Source organism: Chelonoidis abingdonii, chromosome 1 (genome assembly GCF_003597395.2).
Source record: "Chelonoidis abingdonii isolate Lonesome George chromosome 1, CheloAbing_2.0, whole genome shotgun sequence".
In the NCBI taxonomy this organism is placed as follows: Eukaryota; Metazoa; Chordata; order Testudines; family Testudinidae; genus Chelonoidis; species Chelonoidis abingdonii.
The window spans coordinates 234,823,428-234,850,466 of record NC_133769.1 but is presented as its reverse complement, the minus strand read 5'-3'; the positions used below and the strand labels follow the sequence as shown (position 1 = coordinate 234,850,466).

The following is a 27,039-nucleotide window of genomic DNA, read 5'->3' as shown; positions in this document are numbered from 1 at the left end:
ACCTATAGGGGTGAGAGGGGAATTTTTTTTTATATCCCAAAGTGACAGATTGCTAAATTAATATTGGACATTTCATTAACATTTTACTGTAAGATTACTATTATTGTGATTTGTGGAGTGCTCTCGCTTTTTCATGATGCTCACTCTATAATAATGAGATAATAAATGTGTTATTAAACTCTGAGGGAGAGTCTACATTAGAAAAGCTACCATTTGCTATGAATGAGTTCAGCTGCACATGATTTGAATGCAAGCATAGACCAGGACAAACTACTTTCAGCAGTTTCAGAAAAATGAGGCTCAGATTTGTTTTTGGTTTTAAATAGGGCTGGAGTAAATTGTTCAATTAACCTAATTTTCTGTCAGATTTTTTTCATTGGAATAAATTTTACCAAAAACTGCATCTTTTCTTCAGAAAATTTTTCATTGAAAAACAGAATGCTTTAAAATGAAAATATTTCCACCAAGGACAGACATTTTGATGTGCTGTGCTGTTGTACTGCCTCATGTGAATTATAAGTTGCCCCATGGTTCCTATTTTCCTTTATGGGCTGAGTTCCCCAGCAGGACTACATCTCACATGATCAAGGACTCCAAAGATATCTTAACTCCTATCTCCAGGAGGAGAAACTGTAGAGCATTGTGGGAGAGGGAGATTGCCCTATAGAAGAGAATGGAAGCATGAGGCATCTGAACTACAACTTCTATGAAGCATCACGGCAGCATTTTGAAATCAAAATATTTTCGTGTTTGTCCAAAAATTTTCTGTATTTGAATTTTTGCCAAAAAGTCTCCTGTTGCAAACTTAGAAACCCAGCATTTTCAGCTCCAGTTTTAACCATGGTTTTTTGAAAAAGGTAAAGTGCAAAAGCTTTGTCCTAGATGATACTTACCCTGAAACACCTGCAACTGCACCTGTTGCTGACACATGCTGTAGATACTCATTCTAGTGCAGAACAGACCTGAGGCTGAAGGCTTTGCCCTGAATAGCAGATAAACTCTGATTTGAAGGCAGAGATGTTCATTAGTCCAGGATATAGTTATCACTAAGTTAACAGGAAGTACTCCTGAGCTGCCGCTGTCTTACAATGAATCTTTAAGTATATATTCTCATTTAAAATGAGAAGAGAAAAAAACTTCAGAAAAAATGGATTGTCCAACTACTGAAAGATGTGTTGTTTTTTTTTTAAATTGAAAATTCTTTTGTAAAATTTGTTTCCATCTTCTCCATTGTATCTTATTCCACCTCTTCCTCCTTCCTTTCCTCTTCCCCCCCCCCCCCCCCCAATACCACCTCCATCCTCTCGACCAAGGCCAGGTACATGAGGCTTACATTCTCACAGATGCGTAGCACTATGGATCCTGTTCCCCCCCCCCCACCCCCAATACCAACCCCTCTCATGCTACAGGTCGTCATGGTTCCTCTTCCCATAATTTCAGTCTATTTTGTTTATACTGTTTCAATCATGAATGGGAGAGACAGGCATCAATGTTCCCTTTGTAACCAAACTGTAAACATAAATGATGGACAGTTACTGCGACAAGAGCCCTGCTAATCTTGGCTCTGAGCCACAACCTGTTGACTTCAGTGGACTTTGGATCAGATCCCTCATGAGGATGGGATTACTGGGTGAGAAAGGGAGATAGGACCAATTTAATTTGTTTCTATCAGGGTATTTTATCAGTGTTTATCCAGTAAACACTGGAGAACACCAGAAATGGTTACTTGTATCTAAGGGCTTGTCTACATGGAGCAAATGCAGACTATGGGGTGTGATTTCTAAAGCACACTAATGTGTTGGGCATTAATTGGTCTGTGAAGACCCTGCTGGTGTGCACACACTAGGGAACATAACATTAACATCATGCTGTTTGAAATGGTACTGTTAAACTGAAAGGGGAACATTACAAAGAGCTTACTCATTACAGCAATATATATGGTAATGTATATTAGGAGCTGTGTGAAATCTTGTGTTGGGTTAAAACCCCATTGAGGTTGATAACTGAAGTGTGAATTCACAACTAACATAATTGTAAACATAAGCCCCTCCTAAGACACAATGTTTATGTGAACTCACCCAGAAGCTTCTGGGTTAAGTACTTTGGGTAGAAAACATACAGGCCTGGTCTACAATATAGCATAGATCAACGTAAGAGTTTGTCGACCTAACTCTATGAGTATAATTTACATTAAAATGTAGCTTGCACCAATGTAACTCATCCATTACACCGACTTAATAACTCCACCTCCATAAGAGATGTAGCGATTAAGTGGGTGTAGTTAGGCGTTGCTTACATTGGCTGTTGCTGCCTTTCAGAACCATCCACAATGCCCCATAAGTTAAGGCAACATTCACACTTAACAATCTACCAGTCTCCAAAATCTCAACACTATCACATTAGTGCACTGATATCCCTGACTGACAACCTTTATTCCCATAGTTTTCTGCATCATAAATCTGTTCTCAAATCTTTCTAAAGCAACCCATGTAATTGTTTGTGTAGCAGTAGCTCCTACTATATCCATTCATGGATCAGGACCCCTACAAAAAGATGCCCCAAGGACATACAATCTAAATTATCTATTTCAAAATTTTGCACTTTTCTTCCATCTGTCCTGATTCTGCTCATCAGGTGCCTTTTACTGTTTACTTTTGAAAAATATAACTAGATCATCACTTTAAACCCATATAATAAAACATGTACACAGTTTGTGTAAACTCCCTGACCCTCCCGCAACAGTGTGGGATACAAAACTCTATTTTGCACTTCCTCTGGAATGATGGCCAAAGTATGAAGGGACATATGAATCTTTAGCACATATGGCATGTAAATATCTTGCAAGACTACCTACAACAGTGCCACGCGAATGCCTGTTCTCACTTTCAAGTGACATTGTAATTAAGAAGTGGGCAGCATTATCTCCTGTAAATGTAAACAAACTTGTTTCTCTGAGTGATTGGCTGAACAAGAAATAGGACTGAGTGGACTTGTCGGATCTAACATTTTACATTTTGTTTGAGTGCAGTTATGTAATAAAAACATTTGTAAGTTGCACTTTCATGATCAAGAGATTGCCCTTCTGTAATTGCATGAGGAGAATTGAAAAATAGTATTTCTTTTGTTTATCAGGTTTACAGTTTATATTTATAATCAAAAATAATATAAAGTGAGCACTGTACACTTTGTATCTGTGTTGTAATTGAAATTGATATATCTCAATGTAGAAAACATCCAAAAAATCTAATAAATTTCAGTTGGTGTTCTATTGTTTAACAGTGCGATTAATCACAATTTTTTTGCGTTAATTGCGTGAGTTAACAGCGATTAATCGACAGCCCTAATATTTTGTGTTTGTGTAGATGAAATACATACAATACTGTTCTGGCAAAGATGTTAATAGACTGCATGTTATGATTTACTGAAGTATGCAGTGCTGGTCTGAGGGAATTAGAGAAGGCAGATGAGGCCACATCTTCTTGGACCAATTTCTGTTGGTGAGAGAAGCTTTCGAGATTTCTGAAGAAGAGCTCTGTGTAAGCTCTAAAGCTTGTCTCTCACCAACAAAGTGGATCCAATAAGGGAGATCACCTCACCTACCTTACGTCTCTAATGATTTATTGAAGTAAGGAGTAACCAAGAAGAGAGCTTGGCCTAAGGGAGCCCATGAGGTTTGGCTACCGCAACAATGCTGTAAGGTTGTTAAGGGCATTGTGTGAATTATATACTCTTTGGGCTGCATGGGTACTAGCAGAGGATTCAGCTTCAGAGGTGGTTGTTGTAGTCAGACCTCTCTGAGGTTCAGTTGTGTTGCAGAGCAACTTCACCAAAGAAGGGTTAGTGGGCAAACGTTCTCAAGGAAACTCTTAATTTTGGCAACACAAACTCCATGCCAGTGACAAGGACTTGGCCTTAGGGGTTTCCTGAGTGGAAGGAATAGAGCACAGCTGGCAGAGAGGAACAGACAAAGATCTGAAAGCAAGGGGGCAAAGAGCAAAGGTGAGGGAGAGTGGAACTGTTTCTTGGTGGCAACTTTCCTAAAGTTTTTGCAAGTGGGATTGCCTATGTATGACTGCGTGTGCACCTGTGTTGATGGTAAATAGGGCTCGTGTTCATCTTCTGAATAAACAAATCGAGCTAGAAGAGACAATGCTGTCACCAGTTTCTCTCCCAATGGGAAACCTTACCCACTGCAAAGCTCCAAAGTCTGATTTTTCTTGGTAAAGTGCAACAGTTACAATACTAAAGTGTGGCGGGTTGTTCTTTTTAAGGATTTCTGAAGAGAGTTCCCAGATCTGTGCACAGTTACTTTAGTTACATGTGAAAAATCAGGTAAATGTGCACATGAATGGGTCATATCTTGCCAGGTGCAAAGTATTCCCTGCTGGAAGATGGGAGTCCTTGATCATCATAAAAATAAATGGGACCTCAAGGCACTCAACACTCAGAGGGTTGTACCCCTAATTATCTTGCTAAATAGGACACCTATCACCATTAGCCAAACAAATGGTCTTTTTTTCAGATGTATTTAAGTGATTTATTTACTCAGGCCATTTCTACTCCTACAAGCTTACTGCAGCAAGGTTGTACCGATACAGCTGTGCCACTGTAAGATCGCTTGTGTAGCTACGTTATGCCAACAGGCAAGAGCTCTCCCATTGACATAACACCAGCTCAATGAGCGGCGATAGTGAGAACGTCTCCCACCGACATAGTGCTCTGCATATGAGCACTTATGCCAGCAAAATTTATGTTGTTCAGAGGCGTGAAAGAAGTTTTGCTGACATAAGTGCTAGTGTAGACCTGGCGTGAGTTATTTCAAGTGCATAGACACTTACCGTTTGATACATGCAACTTTGTATGCGCAGACTTGGGCCTCTGACATCTGAAAATCTGGCCTGCTATTTAATCTGTAGAGCCTGAAAAGGTGCTAACATGTAGCTCTTCTCACAAGCTCTAGATGTCTTGTGTAACTGACAAGTAGCAGACTGAAGCAGGTCTTTTGTGCTGAATTCTAATTTGCAACAGAACCTGCATCTGTAAAGGCAACATCTGCTGTTTCTTGCTAAATATAATTCCCATAGAAGAAAATGTATAAATATTCAGTTAAACATAAATCCGAAAGGATCACGTACGGAATCACAGCTGGTCTGATGCCTTCAGGAATAAAAATGTATCTCCGTTAGTTTCTGTGAAAATTTTTTAGCTGACTTTTTTAAAAAGTTGCCTTAATATGCAACCATTTGTGTAAATAGTGTTTCAACTGTTGCTGTCAACATTTTTGCATATGATTTTTATTATACTATGTGATTGCTGACAGCTTGTTTCTTTAGATAACTCCAGTTGGCTTTTTAACTAAGGCTTACTTGCTTAATAGACACTTTTCTTTTTCTCTTGATTGATTAAACTGTCATTTTTAACTCCTTCAGTTAGTCACTAGACAGGGCTGAGGGGGCGACAAGCTGCTAGTTCTCTTGTTTGGTTTTTTTAAACACCTCTAATTTGAGATAAAGCCGTTCTTTCTCTTTGTTTTTACTACGGTGAGTTTTTTCGTCATTCAGGCTAAATATTGGATGAGTCATTTGCTCCCCTGAATGCATCCAAACATGATTCAAGCCAAACATTAAGCCAAAATTGATTTATTCACATTTGTATATTATCAATTTTTGGCATTTGCTGTTCTTGTCTACATTGAACAAATTTAAAAATGAAATCCCGGGAAATATAAAATTATAGAAGTCCTTGAAACTAGTAACGTTAAAAGTAGCAATTATCAAGAGTACTGGTTGATGGCATTCTATAACTTGCTCATGAGAATTTCTACATTCTGGAAACTTAAAATTCCATCTGTGTAGGACATTTTCTGCTGTACTGTATGAAATCTATTGAATAGAATTGAACAAAAAACAAAATACCAAAAAAAACCCCACACACTTTCTGCAGAACAAGAAAAATTACAAGGTTCCAAAACTGGACATTTAGAGTTGGTTAAAAAAAGAATCAAAACTCTCAAAGTGCTTTGTTTTTTTAGTCAAACCTTCAAGAATTTGAAATTTTGGCGATTAAATATATAGAAATTTTAACTTTCTTGTCAATGTCAAATTCTGACTGAGAAAAGAAGAACAAAATAAAATTTTCATACACACTTTTGAAAATGTCTTTTGTTTAAATTTTTGAATTTTTGTTGCTAGCCCTGCTGCTATTTGGCATTGTAGGCAATCGCCAATGGGTGACTGGGCAACAAAATAGCAGATGAAATTCAAATGCTCTTTTAAAAGGAGTTATTCACTTCATTAATCCCAATGTAGTGATTATGATGTTACAGTCATGAATATAGCCCTTGGATGACATTCATCACCATGATCTTTGTCTTTTTTGGAGTTGCAGGTAAGGGCTAAGCGGAAGGGTGAAGTGGACAGGCTAGCTAGCCATGGGATTTTTCACCTGTGATAGAAATAATTGAAAGTGTTGCATCCTGAAAAGTAAGGAGACCTGATTCCTTGTGCTTAGAAAATGGGTACATGGCAAAGGACGGCTTATCTGTGTGTCCTCTTTATTCATTGTTGGGTGCTTGATATACCTAACCTCAGCAAATATAAAAGAGAAGTGAAATTGATTTAGTGCTCTGGCTGCCATTTTGATTTATCCAAACTATAAAGCAGCCCCACAAGGGGCTAATTTATATAACTAGATAAAACAAAATTAAAATAAAGAGTTCTCACGTAACCAGCAAAGATCAGGAAAATTAGTATGAGTGCTAAAAGTTTGTTCTTAACTCTCTTGTTCTTCCTTGTGCTCATGTGTTAGAGATCTGCTAAGAGGATCCATAATAGAAAAACATTCCCTCTTAAACATCAGCTTGCTGGCATCTTGTCCTCCTAAAGGGAGGAACTGACAGTCTCCACCACTCACAGGCCTAATGTCTCACTGCCTAGAGTAGCCAAGATAGACATGGATCTAAATCACTGCTTATAACCTAGCCACCCCTAGAATTTCTAGAGCCGTGTAAGCAAAGCTGGTTGAAACCTTGGTAGAAAAGATGGATTTGTCCTTTTACTGTCAAGAATCTGTCAGCACAGAGGCTAATCATTTTTGAATCTGAGCAAACGTACCTATGAAATAAATGGAAAACTCCTCAAAATGAGTAAAAGTCAAGTCTACATAATCAAATGTAAACAGTTCCTCAGGTCATCTTTGCAAAAGTATCTGGGTGCCAGTGCTTACATGCTACAATGATTGGCATGTTAGAAATGCATATAGATTAAAAAGGTCATCTTCAGCTATCCCTCAAAGTGAGGATGATGTCTGCCAAGGGGGTTCATTGGTGGGTTTAAGTGGCTGGGGAGCCCAATTTGTGCCCTGCAGATTTTCCCACAGAAGTGACAGATGTAATTTTGGAGGAGACATAGTTGTTGGCTGGACTGTTTTGCCCTTTATTTCCTCCTTCGTCTCTTCTGTCTCATGAGTACGTCTGCCCTCCTCAAAATGAGTTGTGGCTTGGTGTATGGTGTGGTGCCACTGTTCTGTTTTGCGCCAAGTCCTCCCAGTTTGTTGGGTTGATGCCTCCCTTTTTAAAGTGTACTTTCAGTATGTTTTTGAAACGCTTTCGCTGCTCTCCATGTGCCCTTCTTTCCTGACTTGAGAGAAGAGTACTTGCTGGCTTATGTCAGGCGCACACACAGTAGCCAGCCCGGCGGAGTTGGTGTTTCATGACCTGTGCTTCTATACCACTGGTACTGGCTACAGAGAGAACGGTGATGTTAGTGTGTCGGTCTTGCCAGCTGATCCTGAGAATCCTCCTGAGGCAGTGCTGCTGGAACCACTCCAGCTGCTTGAGATGTCGTTTATACGTTACCCAAGTCTCACACCCATAGAGAAGGGTGGGGATGATAACTGTCTTGTAAACCAAGATCTTGGTGCCTTTTGCAGATCCCTATCATTGATGACTCGTTTGATTAGTCTTCCAAAGGATGTGCTGGTGCAGTGGATCCTGTATTCACTTTCTGTGTCAATGCTGGCTGTTTAGGAGAGGTGGCTGCCAAGGTATGGAGAATGGTCCACATTTTCCAAGAGTTCTCCACTGGTGGTGATTTGTGGAATACAAAGAGTAGTTTGTGCAAGTGAGGGCTGGTAGAGTACTTTGGTTTTCCCAATTGTTGAGAGACCCAGGCTGTGATAGGCCTCTGCAAAAAGATTTAGGGTGCTTTGCAGGTCGGCATCTCTGTGTGCAAGAATGACGCAGTCATCTGCATATTGATCAGTGGTGCCAATTCTCGTGATCTCTTAGTAGACTACTAAAATGATTCTGAAACCAATGAGGATTTTTCCCTTATGGGATTTCCCCCATAAATTTTAATGTATACTCAGCCCACTCTGAGGCTGTAGCTTTGCATGTTAAACATGTTTTTAAAGCACAGTGGGAAAAACAGTGGTTTATAATGCAAACATTGATGCAGTTTTAACTATGAATCGGGGCAGATAGTGAAGACAACTTGTCACTTATCTGTAGGACCTCTGCTTCACTTGTTGCAGAAGTTGTAAGGTGTGTAAGAGGAACGGCAGGAAGCAGGGGTCCTACAGATAAGTGACAGGTTGTCTTCACTATCCGCCCTCCTCCATCCCCAGAACAGCTACAGCCTGTGCACTGAATGGCGCTGGATCCTGGGAGGGGAAAAAAATAGCATGTGATCATGTAATTAAAGCTTATCTCATAACCCATATGCACAAGGAGACTGAATTAAAGTGGCATAGGCAACTTTAGTACTGGTATTTCCTAATTTCTGAGTGCTTGTTTTTGCAACCTTAACTTTCTTTTAACATAGTTTTATTTGTGTGTAATTTCTTAGGTTTTTAAAAGATTGGTCACTCAATAACAATCTCCCTGGTCATTCAATAACAGACCTAAAAGTGGCAGTTCTTCACAAAAAAACTTCAAAAACAGACTCCAGCATGAAACTGCAGAATTGGAATTAATTTGCAAACTGCATCAGATTAGGCCTGAATAAAGACTGGGAGTGGTTGGGTCATTACAAAATCTAAACCTGATTTTCTCCATACTCCTTTCCCCCTACTGTTACTCACACCTTCATGTCAGCTGTTTGAAATGGACCACTCTCATTACCAGGGCCATCCAGAGGCCCCACTTCCCCTCCCCCTGGGAGGCCCTGCTCATTACCACTACAAAAGTTTTTTTTCCTCCCTTGGTATCCACTGTTAATTGAATTGTCTCATTAGACTGACCTCACACTTGGTAAGGCAACTCCCATCTTTTCATGTATTTATACTTGCTCCTATATCTTCCACTCCATGCATCTGATGAAGTGGGTTCTAGGACGAAAACTTATGCCCAAATAAATGTGTTAGTCTCTAAGGTGCCTCAAGGACTCCTCATTGTTTTTGCTGATACAGACTAACACGGCTACCACTCTGAAACCTAAAGATTTTGGGCATTTGATTGAAATTCATTTTGGTGGTAAAGGAAGCCCTTCTAAAGGACTTGTCTGCTTTTGCTCATAAACTATGGCTTTTATTTAGTGTTATCAGGAATGACTAAAACTGCTTGATGACATTGACACTAACAATTGTATCGCTATAAACTAAGTTTGGTAGCCATGTAGTGAGTATAGCTACTGTGAAGCCATATTACTAATGATAGTGAAATAATTTATTTAGAATGAATTAAACAGTTATAAGCACACTCATCCCTGTTTGACATCATTTTCAGCCCAGCTAATTAGAATGTACTTAAAACCATAACTGAGCATTCAGCAAAATCTGAGGCATTGAAATGTACATGACAGTCAGATATAATGTATGAGAACAGTGACACCAAAGAATGTAAAGTTATCACACTATAAAGAACACTTCTCTGAAACAAGAGTGGTGGTGATTAGTCTGTTGTAGTCCCTAGTTATAAGTAATAACTACTGAAGAAACATCTGTTCATAAATTAATCTAGTATTTTGTTTACCCAAAGGAATAGCATAATAGTCAGCCAGTGTGCATGTACTGCTGCAGGTTACTCTTTAATGATAGTACATAGGAGACATAATTAACAAAATATTGCAGAGTCACTCTTTCCCCTATTTCTTTGCTTTCTGAACAGGTTGTCAGGTCACTGTCTGAAGTACAAATTGGTTTTAAAATTAAGTAGTCTGTTTTATTAACAGGAGAGTGTGTGTGTGTAGGGGGAGAGGGGGGTTAGGGTTTGAGAGAGAAGGCCAAACAGGAATTCATATGAAAACACTGCACTGAGAGCAAGAGCCACAAAAGAAAATACTTTTTGATTTTTTTTAAGACCTCAGGCCAAGTGAAAGTTAATAATCTAATCTGATTTCAGAAGGAGCATATGGAGTGCTTTAATAGGTTCATTGAATTTTGTTTGGGAAGCAATATTTGTGGCACATGGGTCTGTAGAGCTGATCTGTGAAAAGCAGGCTATTCTCAAGCCTTGGTAATAGCCAGTTTAAAATAAAAAGTGAAATAAAAAAATAGCTGCTTTTACTTAAACCAAAATGTAAGTTGCAGCCATGTAGCATTATTTATTGATGTCTTCACTCACTAAGAAATTAAACAGGCTGTCCCTCTTTGAAGACAATCTATTTGTGCTTCTGAACCATCGCTTCCTGGCAGCTCCAAATGGAGCACTAAATTGCAACTTGCATGATAAGCACCATCAGCGCTCCTGAGAACTTCACTCCTGGTTTATCTGTGTTCTAAGATAAGATGCAACTATTTATCTTTGTTTGCTTCAAAGTCATGTCCTTAAGAGTTTTTCTGTGCTGAACACAAATCCCTTTCTTGTGCATCAAAAATTAAAGGCCTGTTCGCCCTGCAGGATCTAGACAGAGCAAAATTCTGAGGATGACTCTGCAGAGTTTCTTGTGAAGCCCCGTCCTTTGAGCTGTGGCATAAGCCTCTTCTCTGGTATTTGCTACTTGGAGTGGTTTCTCTCCTCCCCTCACATGGATTGGGTTTTCTTTTTGTGCTGCGTGGTGTTTCTACCAAGGGGTTTTCTGGAGTATTAATTTAGATGGAATATATAGGCCAAAGGTGTTAACATAACACAGTCACTCTCTAACAGTAAATGATTTTGAACAAGTTTTGGAGTTTAGTAACAAAGATTTCAGCCTTTTTAGTGGCAAACACACCATTAAAAATCCTTATAACTTGTTATTAAAGATACAGAAAAGAAGGAAAAACAATTGAAATATTTGAAATGTATAGTATTAAATAAGGCATTTATTTTAACAACATCCTTTGTTCCCTCTCCCTTTTACTGGAACGGATTTTTAGAAGGAAAAACCACCCTTGTTTGACACTTCTATTACCATCTTAAAAAAAAAAAAGTGTCCTTTTTGGGGAAAGGAGAAGTTAGTTAAGATGAGCTGGAGCGGTTAGTCTGATCCCATTTCCTAGAAGACGCAACAAGACAAACCCACGCAAGGAGGAGAGAAAAGAATAGCAGAAATAGAAAAGACAGCTTCTATCTCTGGTGTTGACTTTCACTTGCACCCTCGGTGCTGGAGAAACACAGGCATAGCACACAGTTTTATCAGCTACTCGGAGACTAGGCAAACTTGTACCAGCATCAGGCTGTATATGGCATTGTTGGGAGTGGGAATTCATCAGACTCCATGAGCTTTCCTGCTTCTCACTCAGCTCCCAGCCTCAAAAGCTTAAAACTGAAACCAGTCCCTTGGTCTCTGAGTCAGGCTGTGGCTCATCATTGGGCCAGCAAGTTGTTTGTCCGGATCACACCATGCAGAAGCTTCCATATTGGCCTCAGCGTGAGTTTGTTCCATTCTGTCTGAACCACTGACTTCAAGCATGCAGGGAAATTAGGGTTTTATTATTGTATTCCAATAATTGTAGAACCTGTTAGAGGCTCAATCCAAAGTTCCCGGAGCTGGCAAAATGAGAGCTACATCTGCAAAGCTGTTCCTCAGGGGAGAGGTTGCGGGTGGCAGTGGAGTGTGAGGGTGGTGAGCCTTCTCAATGTCACAGAGCATGGGGTAATCCATAAGAAAGGCACCATTTAGATCAGTGGAAGCAGAAGACTCCCACGTGGATAGCTTTCTCTCCCTGACAGTTCACTAGTGCACCTCTGGTATGATCCATTTTATCATTAGCTAGGTTTTCCTATAGGTGCTCAGAAGCAGCTGTGGAGGGTCAATACACATTGTACATGTGTTAAATCTGATCACAGGTTTTTTTTGTGGGTAACTTAGCACATCTTCTGAGGATAATGTCAGAGAAAACAGATGTTTTCTTGATGCTCTGTGCCTCATCCTTTAAACCTGAAGGAGTCCCAGTGGTTGGATTTTCCATTAATTGCAAGGTAAGGAGGACACAGGGAACACACAAAGCTTTCAGGTGCTTTGGTCTTATGGTACTGAACTACTGTATATGTATTCCACAGAATACCATATTTTCTTTTCTCAAGAAGATTAATCCCAGTATATTAGTGTCACCAGGGATAACTAAAACTAAGGGTGTTACGTAAGTTACCTTATGATGCAGGAATCCTCACAGTCCTTAGCTATGAGAAGAGATATCACTCTTTGGCCTGGGCTACACTGGGGGTGTGGGGGGGTGGGATCGACCTAAGATACATCAACTTCAGCTACACTATTCTCATAGCTGAAGTTGCGTATCTTAGGTCAACTTACCTCACATCGTCATGGGATGAAGTCGACTGCTGCCACTCTCCTGTAGACTCCGCTTCCACTTCTTGACGCGGTGGAGTACAGGAGTCGACGGCAGAGCGATTGGGGATCGATTTATTTTGTCTACACTAGACATAAAAGAAATCTATCCCCAATAGATCGATCACTACCCACTGATATATCGGGTAGTGTAGACGTACCCTTTGTTAGTGAACTCAGTGAATTGTGAAACAAAATGGGTCTTCATCATTAAGGAGTGTGTGTGTGTGAGATTTATTGGTTAAAAAGGAGATTTTCCAAGGAGTAAACAATATTGTGGCTGTAAACTGGTTATATGCCATTTCCACTGGGTTTTCTTGTTTCACTTCTGTGGTCAGTGTTCTGAGACCCACACAAAAAAGAAATAAAAGTAAGCCAGAAGAGAGAACCATTCTAAATAAATTCAATATTTCCCATTTTTATTCTTACAGACATCTCAGCTGGCATCGATTAACCTATGAGACCTCAGGTTTCTTATTCAAAACAGACTGAAAGTTTTTCTCCACCTGACAATAATCAAACCATTTCTATTGATTATGAGATGTACCCTCTTGAACTGTGGACACCAGAAGTGCACACAGTATTCCAGCAGAGATCTAACCAATACCAAATACACCTCTCTACTCACACTCAAGATTGTCCTGTTTATACGTGAAAGATCACTTTTGGCCACAGCATTGCATTGGGAGTTCTTGCTCATCTGATTATCCACCCTACCACCCAAAAATCTTTTTCAGAGTCATTGCTTCCCAGGATAGAGTCCCCCATCCTGTAAGTACGGTCTAGATTATTTGTTCCTAGATGAATACGTTGACATTTATCCATATTAAAATACATTATTTGCTTGTGCCAAGCTTACCCACCTATCCTGATTACTCTTTACCAGTGACCTATTCTTCATTATTTAACATATGCCAATTTTTGTGTCATCTGGAAACTTTATCAGTACTGATTTTATGTTTCTGCAGGAATTTCTCACTGTCAGAAGCAGTGTATGTTGTTGCCCTTTGCAAATGAAGGAGAATTTTTTCTAATGCAAATACATAACTTCGTTGAATAATGGGGAGTTGCGTGCATGTACATCAAAGGGGCAATATAACTCTAAAGAAAAATGAAAAGAAGCTTTCCCTGATGTGTGCCTCACTTTTTTCAGCATCGCTGCACTTGAACATATGCACAGTAATTCATAAAGACCAGGGACAGAGCATAAGAACAGCAGTTATAGATCTTAAAAGAGAGCACCTAATAATGTATCCAAAAAAAGCATAATTGTAAAAATACAGCTGCACTTACAAAGAAGAAAAACCAATGACAAACAATCAAAGGAATGTTGTGAACTGAAAAATAACAAACTTCTGTCTGCAAATTTTGTGCTTGCTCTTGTTACAAGTAACATTAAAATTACTATAATTGAAAGAATTTTGAGAAAAATCCTTCTATTTTCCATTTGTTTACTTTGTTCATTTGCAGCACTTTGTGGATAATCACTTTACCCCTGTACAGTCAGCCAGTTTTCTCTGTTTGTGTGGGTTTTTCCATACAGCAACATCAGAGAGTAAAATGTTTAGGGGGAACAGGAAAATGTGGATGTAAAACCACAAAAATCTGGGAGTGGATTTGGGTATGTTTAGTATCTTGAAGCTGTTTTTATTTTTTCAAATTAATGGTATTTTAAGATGATTTAGATAGTCAAGATTGGCCTATTTACTGAAATACCAGCAAGTATAGATGAATGTGGGAAAGTGGAAGTCTTGAGTTCTCCTGAGCATTTAACCTCCATAAAACTGAATTTTCCAAAGGCTCCTTCAGCATGCAGCTAAGCTCCTGTAATTTAGGATTGCTGTAGAATTGAATCCTGAAAACTCCCACTCTAACAGACTGCCGAGTATCTGAACTGAACTGGTTCCACTAATGGAAGCAGTTCAAGTAATCTGGGTTCTACAGTATTTGCAGGCGATCTGTTTGCATGTGCAGAATAGATAAATACAGGTACAAATTTTGAATTGCCTGTGTAACAATCTGTCTTGTGGAAGCAAATGTCAAGTTTAAGACATCCATAGAAAGAAGGAGTGGCGGTGTAGTTAAGGCATTGCCTTAGGTTTCAGGTATCTTGGTTCAGTTCTTTGCCCTGCAGCAGACTTTCTGTGTGGTATTGGGCAAAGTACTTTGCCCCTCTGTGCTACAGTTCCTCCTGTAAAATGAGGAGGATAATGGTTTTCCTTCTCCTACCTTTTGTCTTGTATATTTAGATTGTGAGCCCTTCAGAGTAGGGACTATATATGTCTATACAGCTCTCACCAGCATGTGTGTGTCAATTTAATTTGGGGCCTGGAGCGTCTACTAGAATAAAAGTAATAAACACGATAACAAAAGCAGTTCAGTAAAGAATGAATGGCTGGGAAACCCTTAAAATTGCATATCCTGTACACTTCCCTGTAAAGAGAGCAGGGGATCTTGGCGGCGGCAGCAGCATCCAGTGTGTGTATTTGAAAAAAAACTTTTTAATTTTTAAAATACAATACACTACATATTAACACTTTTTTTACAGCTTGGATATTTTTCTTTAGTAATTGTATCCAACCCTAAGTGGCAAATATTAATTTCCATCCTTTTTCCTACCCACCTTCTCTGTGTGGAGTGTGTGTGTACCAAAGCAAACTGATAACTGGGGGCAGGTTACATTCCTTCGGGGGTGATGAATCAGAGTGGAAAAGTCCACATGTGTGATAGATAAAAACCCGGTGAAGATGGATTTGGGGAGACTTGGGACTGGAAGGGCTGTTGAGATCACGCTGCAAGGAGTAGGTAGGCTGTGGCAGCCAGTGTGAGACTTTATTCTTGCAGGATGGCTATTGTTATCAAGGCTCTGATCCATAGCAGCCTATCATTAAGGTACCCGAAGTTACAAGGCAGGCAGTGACAGAAACTCTTATTGGTCAGTGTGAAAAACGCCACAATCCCATCAGCTTTGTTATGGCATTAATAAAATTCACCTCAGTGGACATTAGTGATGCTCACCAGGATGCAGAGTACCATTTTAGTAAGTCCAGAGTAATGACTATAAACACCAAATGATCTGAAGCTACTTAATTTATTTCTGCGGTTCTCAACTGGAAGGCAAACAAGCATGTCAAAACGAAAATATTTTCGGTGCCTAACTGAGGTTTTAGCTCTGAATTAGGCTCTGTGCAGAAAGCTAGAGAATTGGCCTGTGATCTTCCTAGGGGACATCTTTCTTTAGAAGTCTATTGCTTTGAATTCTGACACATAATTGACAATGTAAAAGAGGAGCTATGAATCTTAAAATCTGGAGGAACTGTGTCAGCAGAAAGGTCATTTGAAGGTGAGTTTGGGAATAAACATGTATTTTGTCTTTTTAAAATTACGAGGTAATTATTAGGTAGCAGAGGGGTAGCTGTGTTAGTCTGGATCTGTAAAAGCAGCAAAGAATCCTGTGGCACCTTATAGACTAACAGACGTTTTGTAGCATGAGCTTTCGTGGGTGAATACCCACTTCATCAGATGCATGTAAAGTGGGTATTCACCCACGAAAGCTCATGCTCCAAAATGTCTGTTAGTCTATAAGGTGCCACGAGATAATTATTGAAGAACATTAAAGAAGTGCAAGTCACCCTAGAGGTATAATTCTAACTATTTTTTTTACAGATAGAAAGGTAATGGAAAGAAATGGTGCTACTTGGCATGTTTTAAAATTCTGAAGACTAAATGATGGCAAAAATGGTTTAAAATGTGGGATAGCACTTGGTTAGAACAAAACATTTAAAGATCCTTTAGGTGACTGGAAAGATGTTTGTGGAGAGTTTGGCACATTTGCTAGGATGATAAATGATATCAGAGATAACTCTGATGCATTTACAGTGCCTGCAATATGGAAGTTTTCATAGACACTATTATACAGTATTTCAAATTAGAGAAGGAAGATCTATTATCTAGTCGACACATTGTGTAGTGTTTCTTCTGGTCTAGTGCAGCATATTTTCTAGTTCATTTTTCAATTTAATTTTAAATGACAGAAGCAGTGGGGCTTCATCCACTTCTAAATGTGTCACACAGTTTTTCGTGATACTCATAGTGAAGTATCTTTAAGCTTATCCCCTTGAAAACATTCTGGGGAGCGAGGAGGTGGGGGTTAACAACAGCAGCAAACCCAGTCGGCTGTAGATGATCTGGCAGGCTCAAATCAACCACCACCCTCTCAGATTATATGTTTTCACTGCAGTTTAAAAAAGCTGTGACTGGCCCATACCAGCTGACAGGCTCGGGCTCAGGGGCTGTATAATTGTGGTGTAGATGTTGGGCTCAGGCTGGAGCTCAGTCTTTAGGACCCTGCAAGGTGGTGGTGTCTCAGAGCTTGGGCTGCAACCCGAATGTATACATTGCAATTAAATAGCCCCTCTAGCCTGAGGAGCTGTAGGTCAGCCATGGGTGTCTAATTTCAGTGTAGACATATCCAGTGACTGCTAGGAGTGGAAGGGGATCGTTCATTCATTCAACTCATTCCAGAGGGGGCAGGGCCAGAGTCAATTTCAGGAATGGTGTTCTGTTGCTGAAAGTGGGAGCTGGTAAAAAATTTAGGGTTGCCAAGCTTCCAGGGTTGTCCTGGAGTCTCCAGGAATTAAAGATTCATCTTTAATTAAAGATTGTGATTTGATGAAACCTCCAGGAATACGTCCAACCAAAATTGGCAGCCCTATGAAAATTGGATATGTGGAGATTGACAAGTAACCCAGGAAGGCTAGGGCAGAGCCCAGAAGCAGAGTATTGAAGAACATGACAGACGCTTGGAAAAGAAGGAACTGAACCAGGGGGAATTTGGGCACAGAGGGGCCTGCCTCCCTTTAAAAACTTGAACTTCGGGAAAGAAGGAAAAAGACTTCAGTTGGATTTGAATAAGCTGGTGACACCTAATTAATATCTCTTGATCCTTGGTGTTTACACTAGTCAAAAATTGTAGATAGTTGTCATGCTTCCTCTGACTCCATTAATCTTTGGTTAACCAAGCTATAGTGTTCACAGTTTAAATGAATGTAGTATTTATAAATGTGCTTGTAAGTGTAGGAAATACTGGATTAAATATAACTCTGTCCAAGTGGTACATCTCAGTTTTGGATGTTTGATTATACAACTTTCAGTCTTTACTTGCAGTCCAAACCATTTAACCTCTTATTTTTTCTTCTTCTTTGAACTCAGTCCAAGTTGTCTGCATTTTCTGGAACTGAGGTGTCCAAAACAGAAAATGGTGTTATCCCCATTTTATAACATGGAAAACTGAAGCACACATAGGTTAAGCTAGTTGTCTAGCTCATGCAGTTTTTAGCAGAGCAAGGTATAGAACCCAAATCCAATCCCCCAATCCAAATCTTTTGCCTTAAACACATTATTTTCTCTCCATGTAACAATTAACATCTTGCATCTACTGCATTCCTCATCCTCTGATTTGTTAATTCTATCCTTCTAGTGTAATGACTGCCGTCTAGGAAAAAAAAACTTCCCCTCCTCTTCCTGCTCCCCCAAAATGGTTATCAGATCTGTTTGCATAGTAAGACATGACTGAACTAGTAAGGAGATTACTGTACAAGTGACCTATTTGTTTATCATATTTGAAGACTTAGAATTAGTTTATTTCCCTCTGTGGGCTTCACAAATATGCAGTTTTACCTACTAGACTGTGTTTCTGTTCAAAACTGATGATTAGCCCTGACAGGGAATGTACACATCTGTTGTTGCCAACCTCGCTGAGTGAAAACCTAGTCTAGTTTTAAAAAAAAAAAAAATTCAGTCTTTATTGAATGTGGGAATCTTAGAGGCAGAGTGGGTTGTATGGGATGCTGACATGCATGCCAATATTCAGAATGCTTTCACACTGTTACTGTTCCTTAGCAATATTGGAGTGTAAGCGTGTATGTGTGTGTGTGTGTGTGTGTGTGCGCGCGCGTGCACACCCTCCCACTGATTTCTTAGCTATGAAGTGCTGTATAAGAAAACTGTGAAAAGCATTTCTCCATACCTCGTTGCATTAGAGAAATCAACAAATTGCTATACTTTGCCGTCCTTTTCTGTAACAGCAGGATAAAGGACAGGATTTATATGCTTCTGTTCCTTAAAAGAAGGCATGAATTGTCATTTTTTCTTAAAACTGTTCCAATCAGAATGTTCTTGTGCTTGAGATCTGATATAAAATATGATAGGAATAATGTATTGGGACGGATCTTTAATTTGTGTAAATCATCGTATTTCATTTGAAGTAAATGGAGGAATGACCGTCTATACCAGTTAAGAAGCTGGCCCAGTATCTGCACTTCCTGTTTTTACCTAAATTTATATAAAATCCGACAAATTAATTTACTTCCTTAACTGCTCATCTTTTAGCTGGGATGGACTAGCTATTCCTTCAGGTTTTGAACTGGAAACCTCTTAGTATGCTAAAGGCTTCTAGCTTGCTCTATCATCTAGTCAAGATAGTTTTATATATAATGCCCCTGTATTTAATTGTTTATCTAGGTGGAGGCCACTCATTATTGCTGTCTGTTTAGGTACAGAATAGGTTTTGAACTTTTAAGTGTTCCAATTAATGTTTGTCTCACAAATACAAAATTTCATGTTTTCCAGATGTATCACATCTTTTTGAAAACGACTTAAGTCAAAAGAGTACATATAAATAAAGCTAGAGAGCACTTTAATTAAAATCATGTTTTCCTCTTTCTCTGTGGTATACGTAGCTCACATGTGAAGGAAGATGCACTGTTTCCACAATTAGCATATGTAAAGTTTGATTGCTATATAGATATGATATTAATCCTCAGTGTAGATACTTAAAATTACATTAGAACTTGTGGGAAAATAAGTTACTGCATCCCTCAAGGATGAATGTTTTAGCATATTCATCTTTACTAGGTTTTTACTGTAATTATTTCACTTCTTTCCTCTTTTCTTGAATGCCATTAGATTAGCATCTTTCAGGTACTTAAATGAATGGTGCCAGGTTGTGTGGTAGTATTAAATAGCACCAAATATGTCAGTTATCTTGAAAATATGTACAATGATCTAATTTTGGTCTTACCTCATTTTCATAGATAATTACAGATACCCAAGGGTGCACTGGCAATTTTGTAAGTGACTACGCCTATCATTATGTAAAATATACTGAAGAATAGCTGGCTGTGAACCAAATTTATGGTTGCCATTTGGTTGCCTTCTTCTTCTGTTTCTCTGCCACATTGATTACACATCCATTGCAGTGTTACAACATTAAATCAACTCATTGTGATATGCTATCCTGCTGTAACACCACAACACAATGATGTGTCACACGCCCTAAAATTTATTTCAGGATTAATAATAAAAAATTGTGTTGAGGTTGGTAGCAACCCTGTTGTGAATTCAGACCTGAACACACTTCAGAAATTATTATCCTTAATTTTAGGACTCTACTGAGGAGTACCTGTTTTAATCTGCCAGAAGAATTGATAAATCTCTCATGCCTAGTAGACTCAGCTTCTAAAAAGATTATATATAGCAGATTAACGACGAAATCTGCCCGAGTAGTTACCTTCATGTTGTAGTTGATTTCCTCTTGGGCATCACAGGGTAGATGGATGATACGGTACTGGATGTCTCTCAATTTAAGTTTTATTTCGTGAGTATAGGGTGGGGGCTGGGCCTCTGGGATTTCACTTGAGAACTTAAGATCTAGGTGGGAAGAGCTTCTGGATGTCTAGTTGCATTCAGATAACGATTCTTATGCTCCCTACCTATAGCAGTTTTGTTTATTTTAAATTGACTCTGAGATGAGAGGTATTTGGGCTTTCTGTCCTTTTTTGAGGGGGATAAGGTGGAGGGGGAATCTCACAGGTAGTTGATAATTGTATTGTTCCATGAATAGGGACCCTCTTTGAACATACCTTTCTTTTGCTGTTGACAAAATTTTTGTTAAAAATGACACACGTGAACCAACTGACTGAAGAGGCTGCCTTTCACAACACCACGCATTTCAAGCTGCTGTGGGCTGAGATGCTCATGTGTAAAGGTCTGACATGATTGGCTCAAAACAACTGCTCAAACTTTAAAAGAAAAGAAGAAAACCCTCCTCATTTCCTGATCTAAACTACTTGATATACTGATCTGTAGTTCTACAGAGGTATTTGCTAATATGGAAAGACAGGAGACCATTGTAGAAGCTTTACTGTCATAGTTGACATGGATACAGGCAATGTGTCAATGTGTAGGGAGTAGAGGCATGATATCCAAACACTCTGAAATTTCAGTGGTAAGGTGGATGGCAGACATGACACATGTATGGCTGGGGCAAAGTACTGGATGTCTTGCCTGAGCTGTAATACCATTGGTAGTATGATAGCTGACAGATTCATTATCTGCAAAATTACCATGGTTCTAGCACTTAGTATTTAAACAGTGCTTACCATTCACATCAAATATGCCTCACTTAGTGCTTAGCTAAGTAATAAGTAGGATGTTTTGTTTTGAGAACATCTGTTTTCTTATGCCAGTCATGGCTTACAAGCATGGATGCTTCCAGCCTAATGTCCTATCTGGAGCATAAAAGATTTGATTTGTGTTTTTTGTTTTCTTTTAAATCATAAATTGCAATGGGGATCCAACAAGTTTTGCCAAAAGAATTGTGTGGCATCTGAACAACTTTGTCACTAGCTTATACAATAGTAACATTCAAGATACCAAGAATGTGAGCTTATTTCTATATGTAAAATAAAAATAGGATATTCTTGGTATATTAATTTCACTGCAGTCCTGAAAACAGAACATATTGGTTTTGATTGGTAGAAAATCAATTATAATAGAAACCCTCATGTAACAGCTGTGTTTAACAAACTGGATAATGAATAAAATCTCCTTTTTTTTACTGTTTTGGACATTGTCTGGTTCTCCTACAGTGAGCAGTGTCAGTCTCTGTTTAATCCCTGACATTCAGTACCCTTACCTGCTAAAAGCATTAATACCCTTTAATGATTTGCACTTTTCTCATCATTGTTTGCTTGAGTTTGAAGCCTGTGTACAAAGATACTGTCAGCACTACAGAGTGGTCAAGAACCTTTGGCCTTAAGTCAGCTGGTTATTTCCCCTGCAAGGGAGAAATGAAAGGATTTTCGTATAATTATAGATGCACAAAAACAAGGAGGAGTCCTTGTGGCACCTTAGAGACTAACACATTTATTTGGGCGTAAGGTTTTGTGGGCTAGAACCCACTTCATCAGATGCATTGAAAGGTAATAATGGTATAAAGCGGGTATAAATACATGAAAGGATGGGAGTTGCCTTACTAAGTAGGTCAGTCTAACGAGACAAGAATTGTCTCGTTAGACTGACCTACTTAGTAAGGCAACTCCCATCCTTTCATGTATTTATACCCGCTTTGTACCATTATTACCTTTCAATGCATCTGATGAAGTGGGTTCTAGCCCACAAAACCTTACGCCCAAATAAATTTGTTAGTCTCTAAGGTGTCACAAGGACTTCTCATTGTTTGTTTGTTTTTGCTGATACAGATTAACACGGCTACCACTCTGAGACCTATAGATACAAGTATTCCTAGTATATCCTTTACTCATAATCTGTACAGACTGTAGATTTAAACAGAGAACTTCCTTTGAACAGACTGCTTGCACTACCAGCCAAGCCAACATCTGCACAGAACTATCCCTTACAACTATTCATCTCCACAAGGCATTGTGTGGGTCAGGAAGTAGTGTGTGCCCTGTGGGCCTGTCAGGATGCGTTCTGAGAATTCAAAGGAGTCTAAATGTTTCCCTGAGGCGATTTCCATCACTATGCTCTTGTTAATTGCAAATGACAGCATTCTAAGAAAGATCTTGCCCTTTGAGGGTAAGTGACTGTCACAGAAACCATGTGCACTTAATGTTTGAAAATTCAGGACAGCGCTTTGGAGGCTGTGTTCGGATATACATATGACTGTGCAGGCCTGAGCCTGCACTGGGAGACTGACTGGTTCAACAGAAAGCTTGAGAGGCGCATTACAAAACAAAATATAGTGCCTCACAGGCTGAAAGTTGCAGCCCCAAATAGCGAGTATAGACTCTCCTTTCGTAAACCATGAAGTCTTTATTTTAAATATCTGTCTCCTCCTGCTCCATTTATGCTATGGACTGAGATTTAGATACTCAACTTCAGGGGACCACGGAAGCTTATTACATCTTCAGCCTATAGTCTTCCTTCTTTTAAAGAGGAAAATTAAATTAAAACAAAACACTTCAGAAATGTCATTGAGTAAGTATGTGTTGTATCTGTCCTCTCTTACTAGTTCAATCCTAATGCTCCATCTGGAATTAAAAGAATAAAATTGTTTATGTCATAAAAATAACTATAGACTATTGGAAGTAGGACATGGAAGTATTCTCACTTAATCAGTCGATTTTAAATATTTTAAGCTCTTCCCTAGTTCCTTTATGACTTTTCTTTGGCTGTCAGCAGTGGAAGAGAAATAGCCAAGTGCCTGGCATGTATGGCTCTCCCTGGGTGACATTAGGACCAGATATGTTGCCAGAGAAGACCTCAAGTTCAGATTCAGGCCAGCACTTCTGTGTCACTTTCCCCACTAGAGGATCCTGTATTTATCTTGTGAAAAGAGGTGGCCAGGACTAGAGCTGGGTGAAGAGTTGGGGTTTTTTTTTTTTTTTTCTGTTTGCTAGCAGTTCGGGAGTGCTTTGGGTTGAACCATGTTTGAAAACCAGTTTCAGGTGAAATAAAACATTTTGTTCCACCTGAAATGTTTTGTTTCTGGGAATTTTTAAAGGGCTAGATTTGAGGAGGAGGCAGTGGCGATGGTGCCACCATTGCCTGCCATGTAAGCCATTAAAACTGCCTGATGTGGAGAAGGGGTTTGAGCATAGTGAGTGCCTTAACCACAAAGCTCTAGGATTGGACTCTCCAGCCGAAGTTGTTCCACTTTGCACAAAATATTTGAATAGTCATTGGGCCAGAGAGGGCATGAAAATGATTCTCTAGCCTGGTTACGGTGTTTTTATCAAGGTCAAGTCTCTGCTCCCGTAACCATTAATTTATTTATACACAGAGGAACAGCTTCAACAGGAGAGACCCGCATCAGAATATTCCATAGCCCCTCTTTAAATCTGTTCTCCTTATCTGACAGAGAAATGAATGAGTCTCTCCCATATCCCAGCTGAGTGCCCTAACCACTGGGCTAAAGGTTATAAGGGGGGTAGTGGCACCATTTCCTCCAGCTGTTTCATGAATGGCTCTACAGTCTTGAAAAAAAAATATTTTTTGGCCATGACTATTTGGTGAATTCAAGTCAAATCTGCAAATAGTTTGCTGAAAAATGCAAACTTTGGGAAATTTTACCTTTTTACTGAAAAAAGTTGCCCAGTTTTAGCCAGCACTCCTAATATTTATCTTGCTTATCCTGCTGTGTTGATTTGTGCTCAGAAGGTAAGATGAAGCTCTCCTGCTGACGATTGTGCTTGTGCTTGGAGGAGGCACTTGCTTTGTTCTTGACCTATTCCTACAGTAGATTAACTCTGTAATACTATAAAGGGTGTTTATGAAATTGATATGTATCTATAGTTGATTATTTTTCTGCTATACACAAAATAAGGTTCAATTATATTTGCCCTGACTTTGCGCCTTCCTTATTTTTCCAGGTCACTGGGAGTAAAACTTAGCAACTATTAAGAAAATACGTTCTCCTTTGGGTTTCTGTTCTCATATTGGCAAAATGATATCCATTCTCCAAAGCAATTGGGGAGGAATCTTTCTCTGTGTTAAGGTGCCTGAAGTACTCTGAGCATGGTACCAACTGTCTTCCCCAACATGAATCTCAGGAACCCAACAGCCACAAATTGCAATTAGGTTGGGCAAAGTTGAGAGAGAGAGTGTGAGCAAACAGAACATTTTTAATTCCCCCCTTCCCTCCCCAATCTTCTCTATCCTTGTGTCTGTGAAGGGACCTCTCTGCAGTCTCCAGGGACAAGCAGCTGGGGATGTTGCTTTTTCTGAACCGAGTCCTTTGGGGTGGTGTCAAGTACTGCAGACGTAAATCTCGTGAAACTCCCTTGACTTTTGCAGAGCTTTACGGAATGTCTATCAATGCAGTTTGGCTTTCACTATATCAGGTTAATTCTGAAAAGCCTAACTTTATTGTAGCTACTTTCTGAATAGATAGGACTTGTAAGCCCCCATTTATTTTGACTAGGTATATCTATCTAAGCTATTTCTATAGCTTCCCTCATCATAGAATTGAAGCCCTGTATTGTTTTACTGCCATATGTTTAGTGTGGAAAGTTAAGGTTTTCTTCTTGCACGCCGTTATTCATTAAGATACATTTGCTGTATATTCATTCATTTGTTCAGCAGCAGAGAATTGTTTTTGAATTAAAATGGTGTGGGGGGAATGTTTTTCTCCAAATGCTCCTTTGTTCAGAAACACTGTGCTGTGTGGAACCATTAAAAAGCTAGTATGGGGAATGCAGAAAATTAAAAAGATGTGCTCTTCTACCTGGCACCTCACCAACCTGAAAGCTCTATAAACCAGTGTTTCTGATCTTCATTCAAATGCCAGTTCATAGTCTGGTTGGCACGGGGCCGGCAAGGGTTGGGGCATAGGAGGGGGTCTGGAGCGTGGGTTCTGGGAGGGAGTTTGGGTGCGAGAGGGGGCTTGGGGCACAAGAGGGAGGGCTGGATCCAGGAGCTGCTCACCTCGACCGGCTCCCCACAAGTAGCGACCTGACCAGCTGCTCCTAAGTGGAGGTGCGGGAGGCGGCTCTGCGTGCTGCCCCCGTCCTGCCCTGAGCACTGGTTCCACAGCTACCATTGGCTGGGGACTGTGCCCAATGGGAGCTGTGGGGGCAGAGCCTGAGGGTAGGGGCAGTGCACAGAGACACCTGCCACGCCTCTGCCTAGGAGCAGCTAGGCAGGTTGCCACTTGCAGGGAGCCGCCCAAGGTGAGTGGTCCCTTGATCCAGCACCCTGAAACTCCTCCCGAATCCTAGCCCTCTTCCCTGAGCCTCCTCCCAAACCCATACTGCCTCCTCGAACCCATGCCCCGCACCCAAACTCGCTCCCTCTTAATTAACTGGCATTTTTCACTTACCGGCACCCACTATTCCCCCAACATGCCAGATAAAACAGCTTTTACTGTATTATTGGTGGCTTGCATAATGACTATCTTTCAGGACCTTTTTTTAGTCACCTCCCTCCTTACAAAAACCCCAACACCCAGTATTCAATTCCAGGAATTTAAAGTTTAGGATTTACATTTGCATGTTGATATAATTATTTAAAGATAATACAGTTGTTGGGGATCTTTCATACTGTGAAAGGTTACAATTCCAATTTTGCAAACATTTCAAGGGTATGTGCTAACATTTTAGAAAACAAAAAAATAATCAGTGGAAGCAGTAGTTCACAGTACAAGCTTTCAGTTGAGGATACAGCAAAATGACTTGGGGTTGGTTATATGCATGGACTAAAAGGGGTCTGGGTGTGTGTGTGTGTAGTGGGCAAGAAGGTCAGTTACATTACCTCATCTTAGAGCAAACAGTAGACATAACAGTGGCTATTAGCAAATGTGATATAAAAATATATTTTTAATTTAGTATCTCCGCTAACTTTTCAATACTGTAACAAAAATCACTAGCCTACATCATGACAAATTATTCCTATATTAAAAAAATAATGCTAAGCCCCTTTCCTTCCAAAATCTTGAAATGGAACTAAAGAACAATTATGTAATTTCTGGTAGGCTTGTGACTTATTTTTTTAAGTAATTGTAAAATATACAGAATCGGAAACATTTTGACAAATAGCATAAGCATTAGTTGTGTACAAAGGGAGAGGGGAGTAACATGTATGACCAAAGGTACACTACTCTGCGTACAGCAAACTCTTTTACAGAGCACTTCAAGCGCTTGAAAACCAAAAGGAAGATAGAGCATATGAAAAAAATGAAGTGGCTTAGTAGAGGAAGTGATACCAAAATATGCTAATACATTCAGCAATGCGCATTCTTATAGGTAGTACTGAACCACAGCATTTTAGTTGTAAAAGATATGTTCTAATGCTGTTTGACCATAGTGAACTACAGAATTGTATAATGTACATATACTGTTCATAGTTTAAACCAGCCATTTGTCTGATAGTTTTCTGTGGAGGGTGAAGGGTATTGGTGGGAGTGTGGTAAATGTCTGCCTCAAATCTGGACTTAGCGTTCAAAATCTGAGTGTTTACTGTGAACCTCCCCCAAGCTTATACTCAGCTTGGATCTGATATCGCTGCCACCAACCAGGATTTTATTTAGGGT

At 39.6% G+C, this 27,039-nt stretch overlaps 1 protein-coding gene across 6 annotated transcripts in view; it reads left to right on the top strand.

Moving 5' to 3' along the window:
* The window catches only part of FRMPD4 (FERM and PDZ domain containing 4), a 497,083-nt gene that overhangs the window by 90,300 nt on the left and 379,744 nt on the right, over nt 1-27,039 (top strand). Inside the window, exon 1 of one of the 6 annotated variants that reach the window (XM_075060515.1) lies at nt 13,376-13,478. The exons of the other annotated variants lie outside the window; for them this stretch is intronic. The gene's annotated coding sequence lies outside the window, so the exon portion shown is untranslated. Of the gene's footprint in view, nt 1-13,375; nt 13,479-27,039 lie in introns of those variants that run through there. 6 annotated transcript variants of the gene reach the window in all.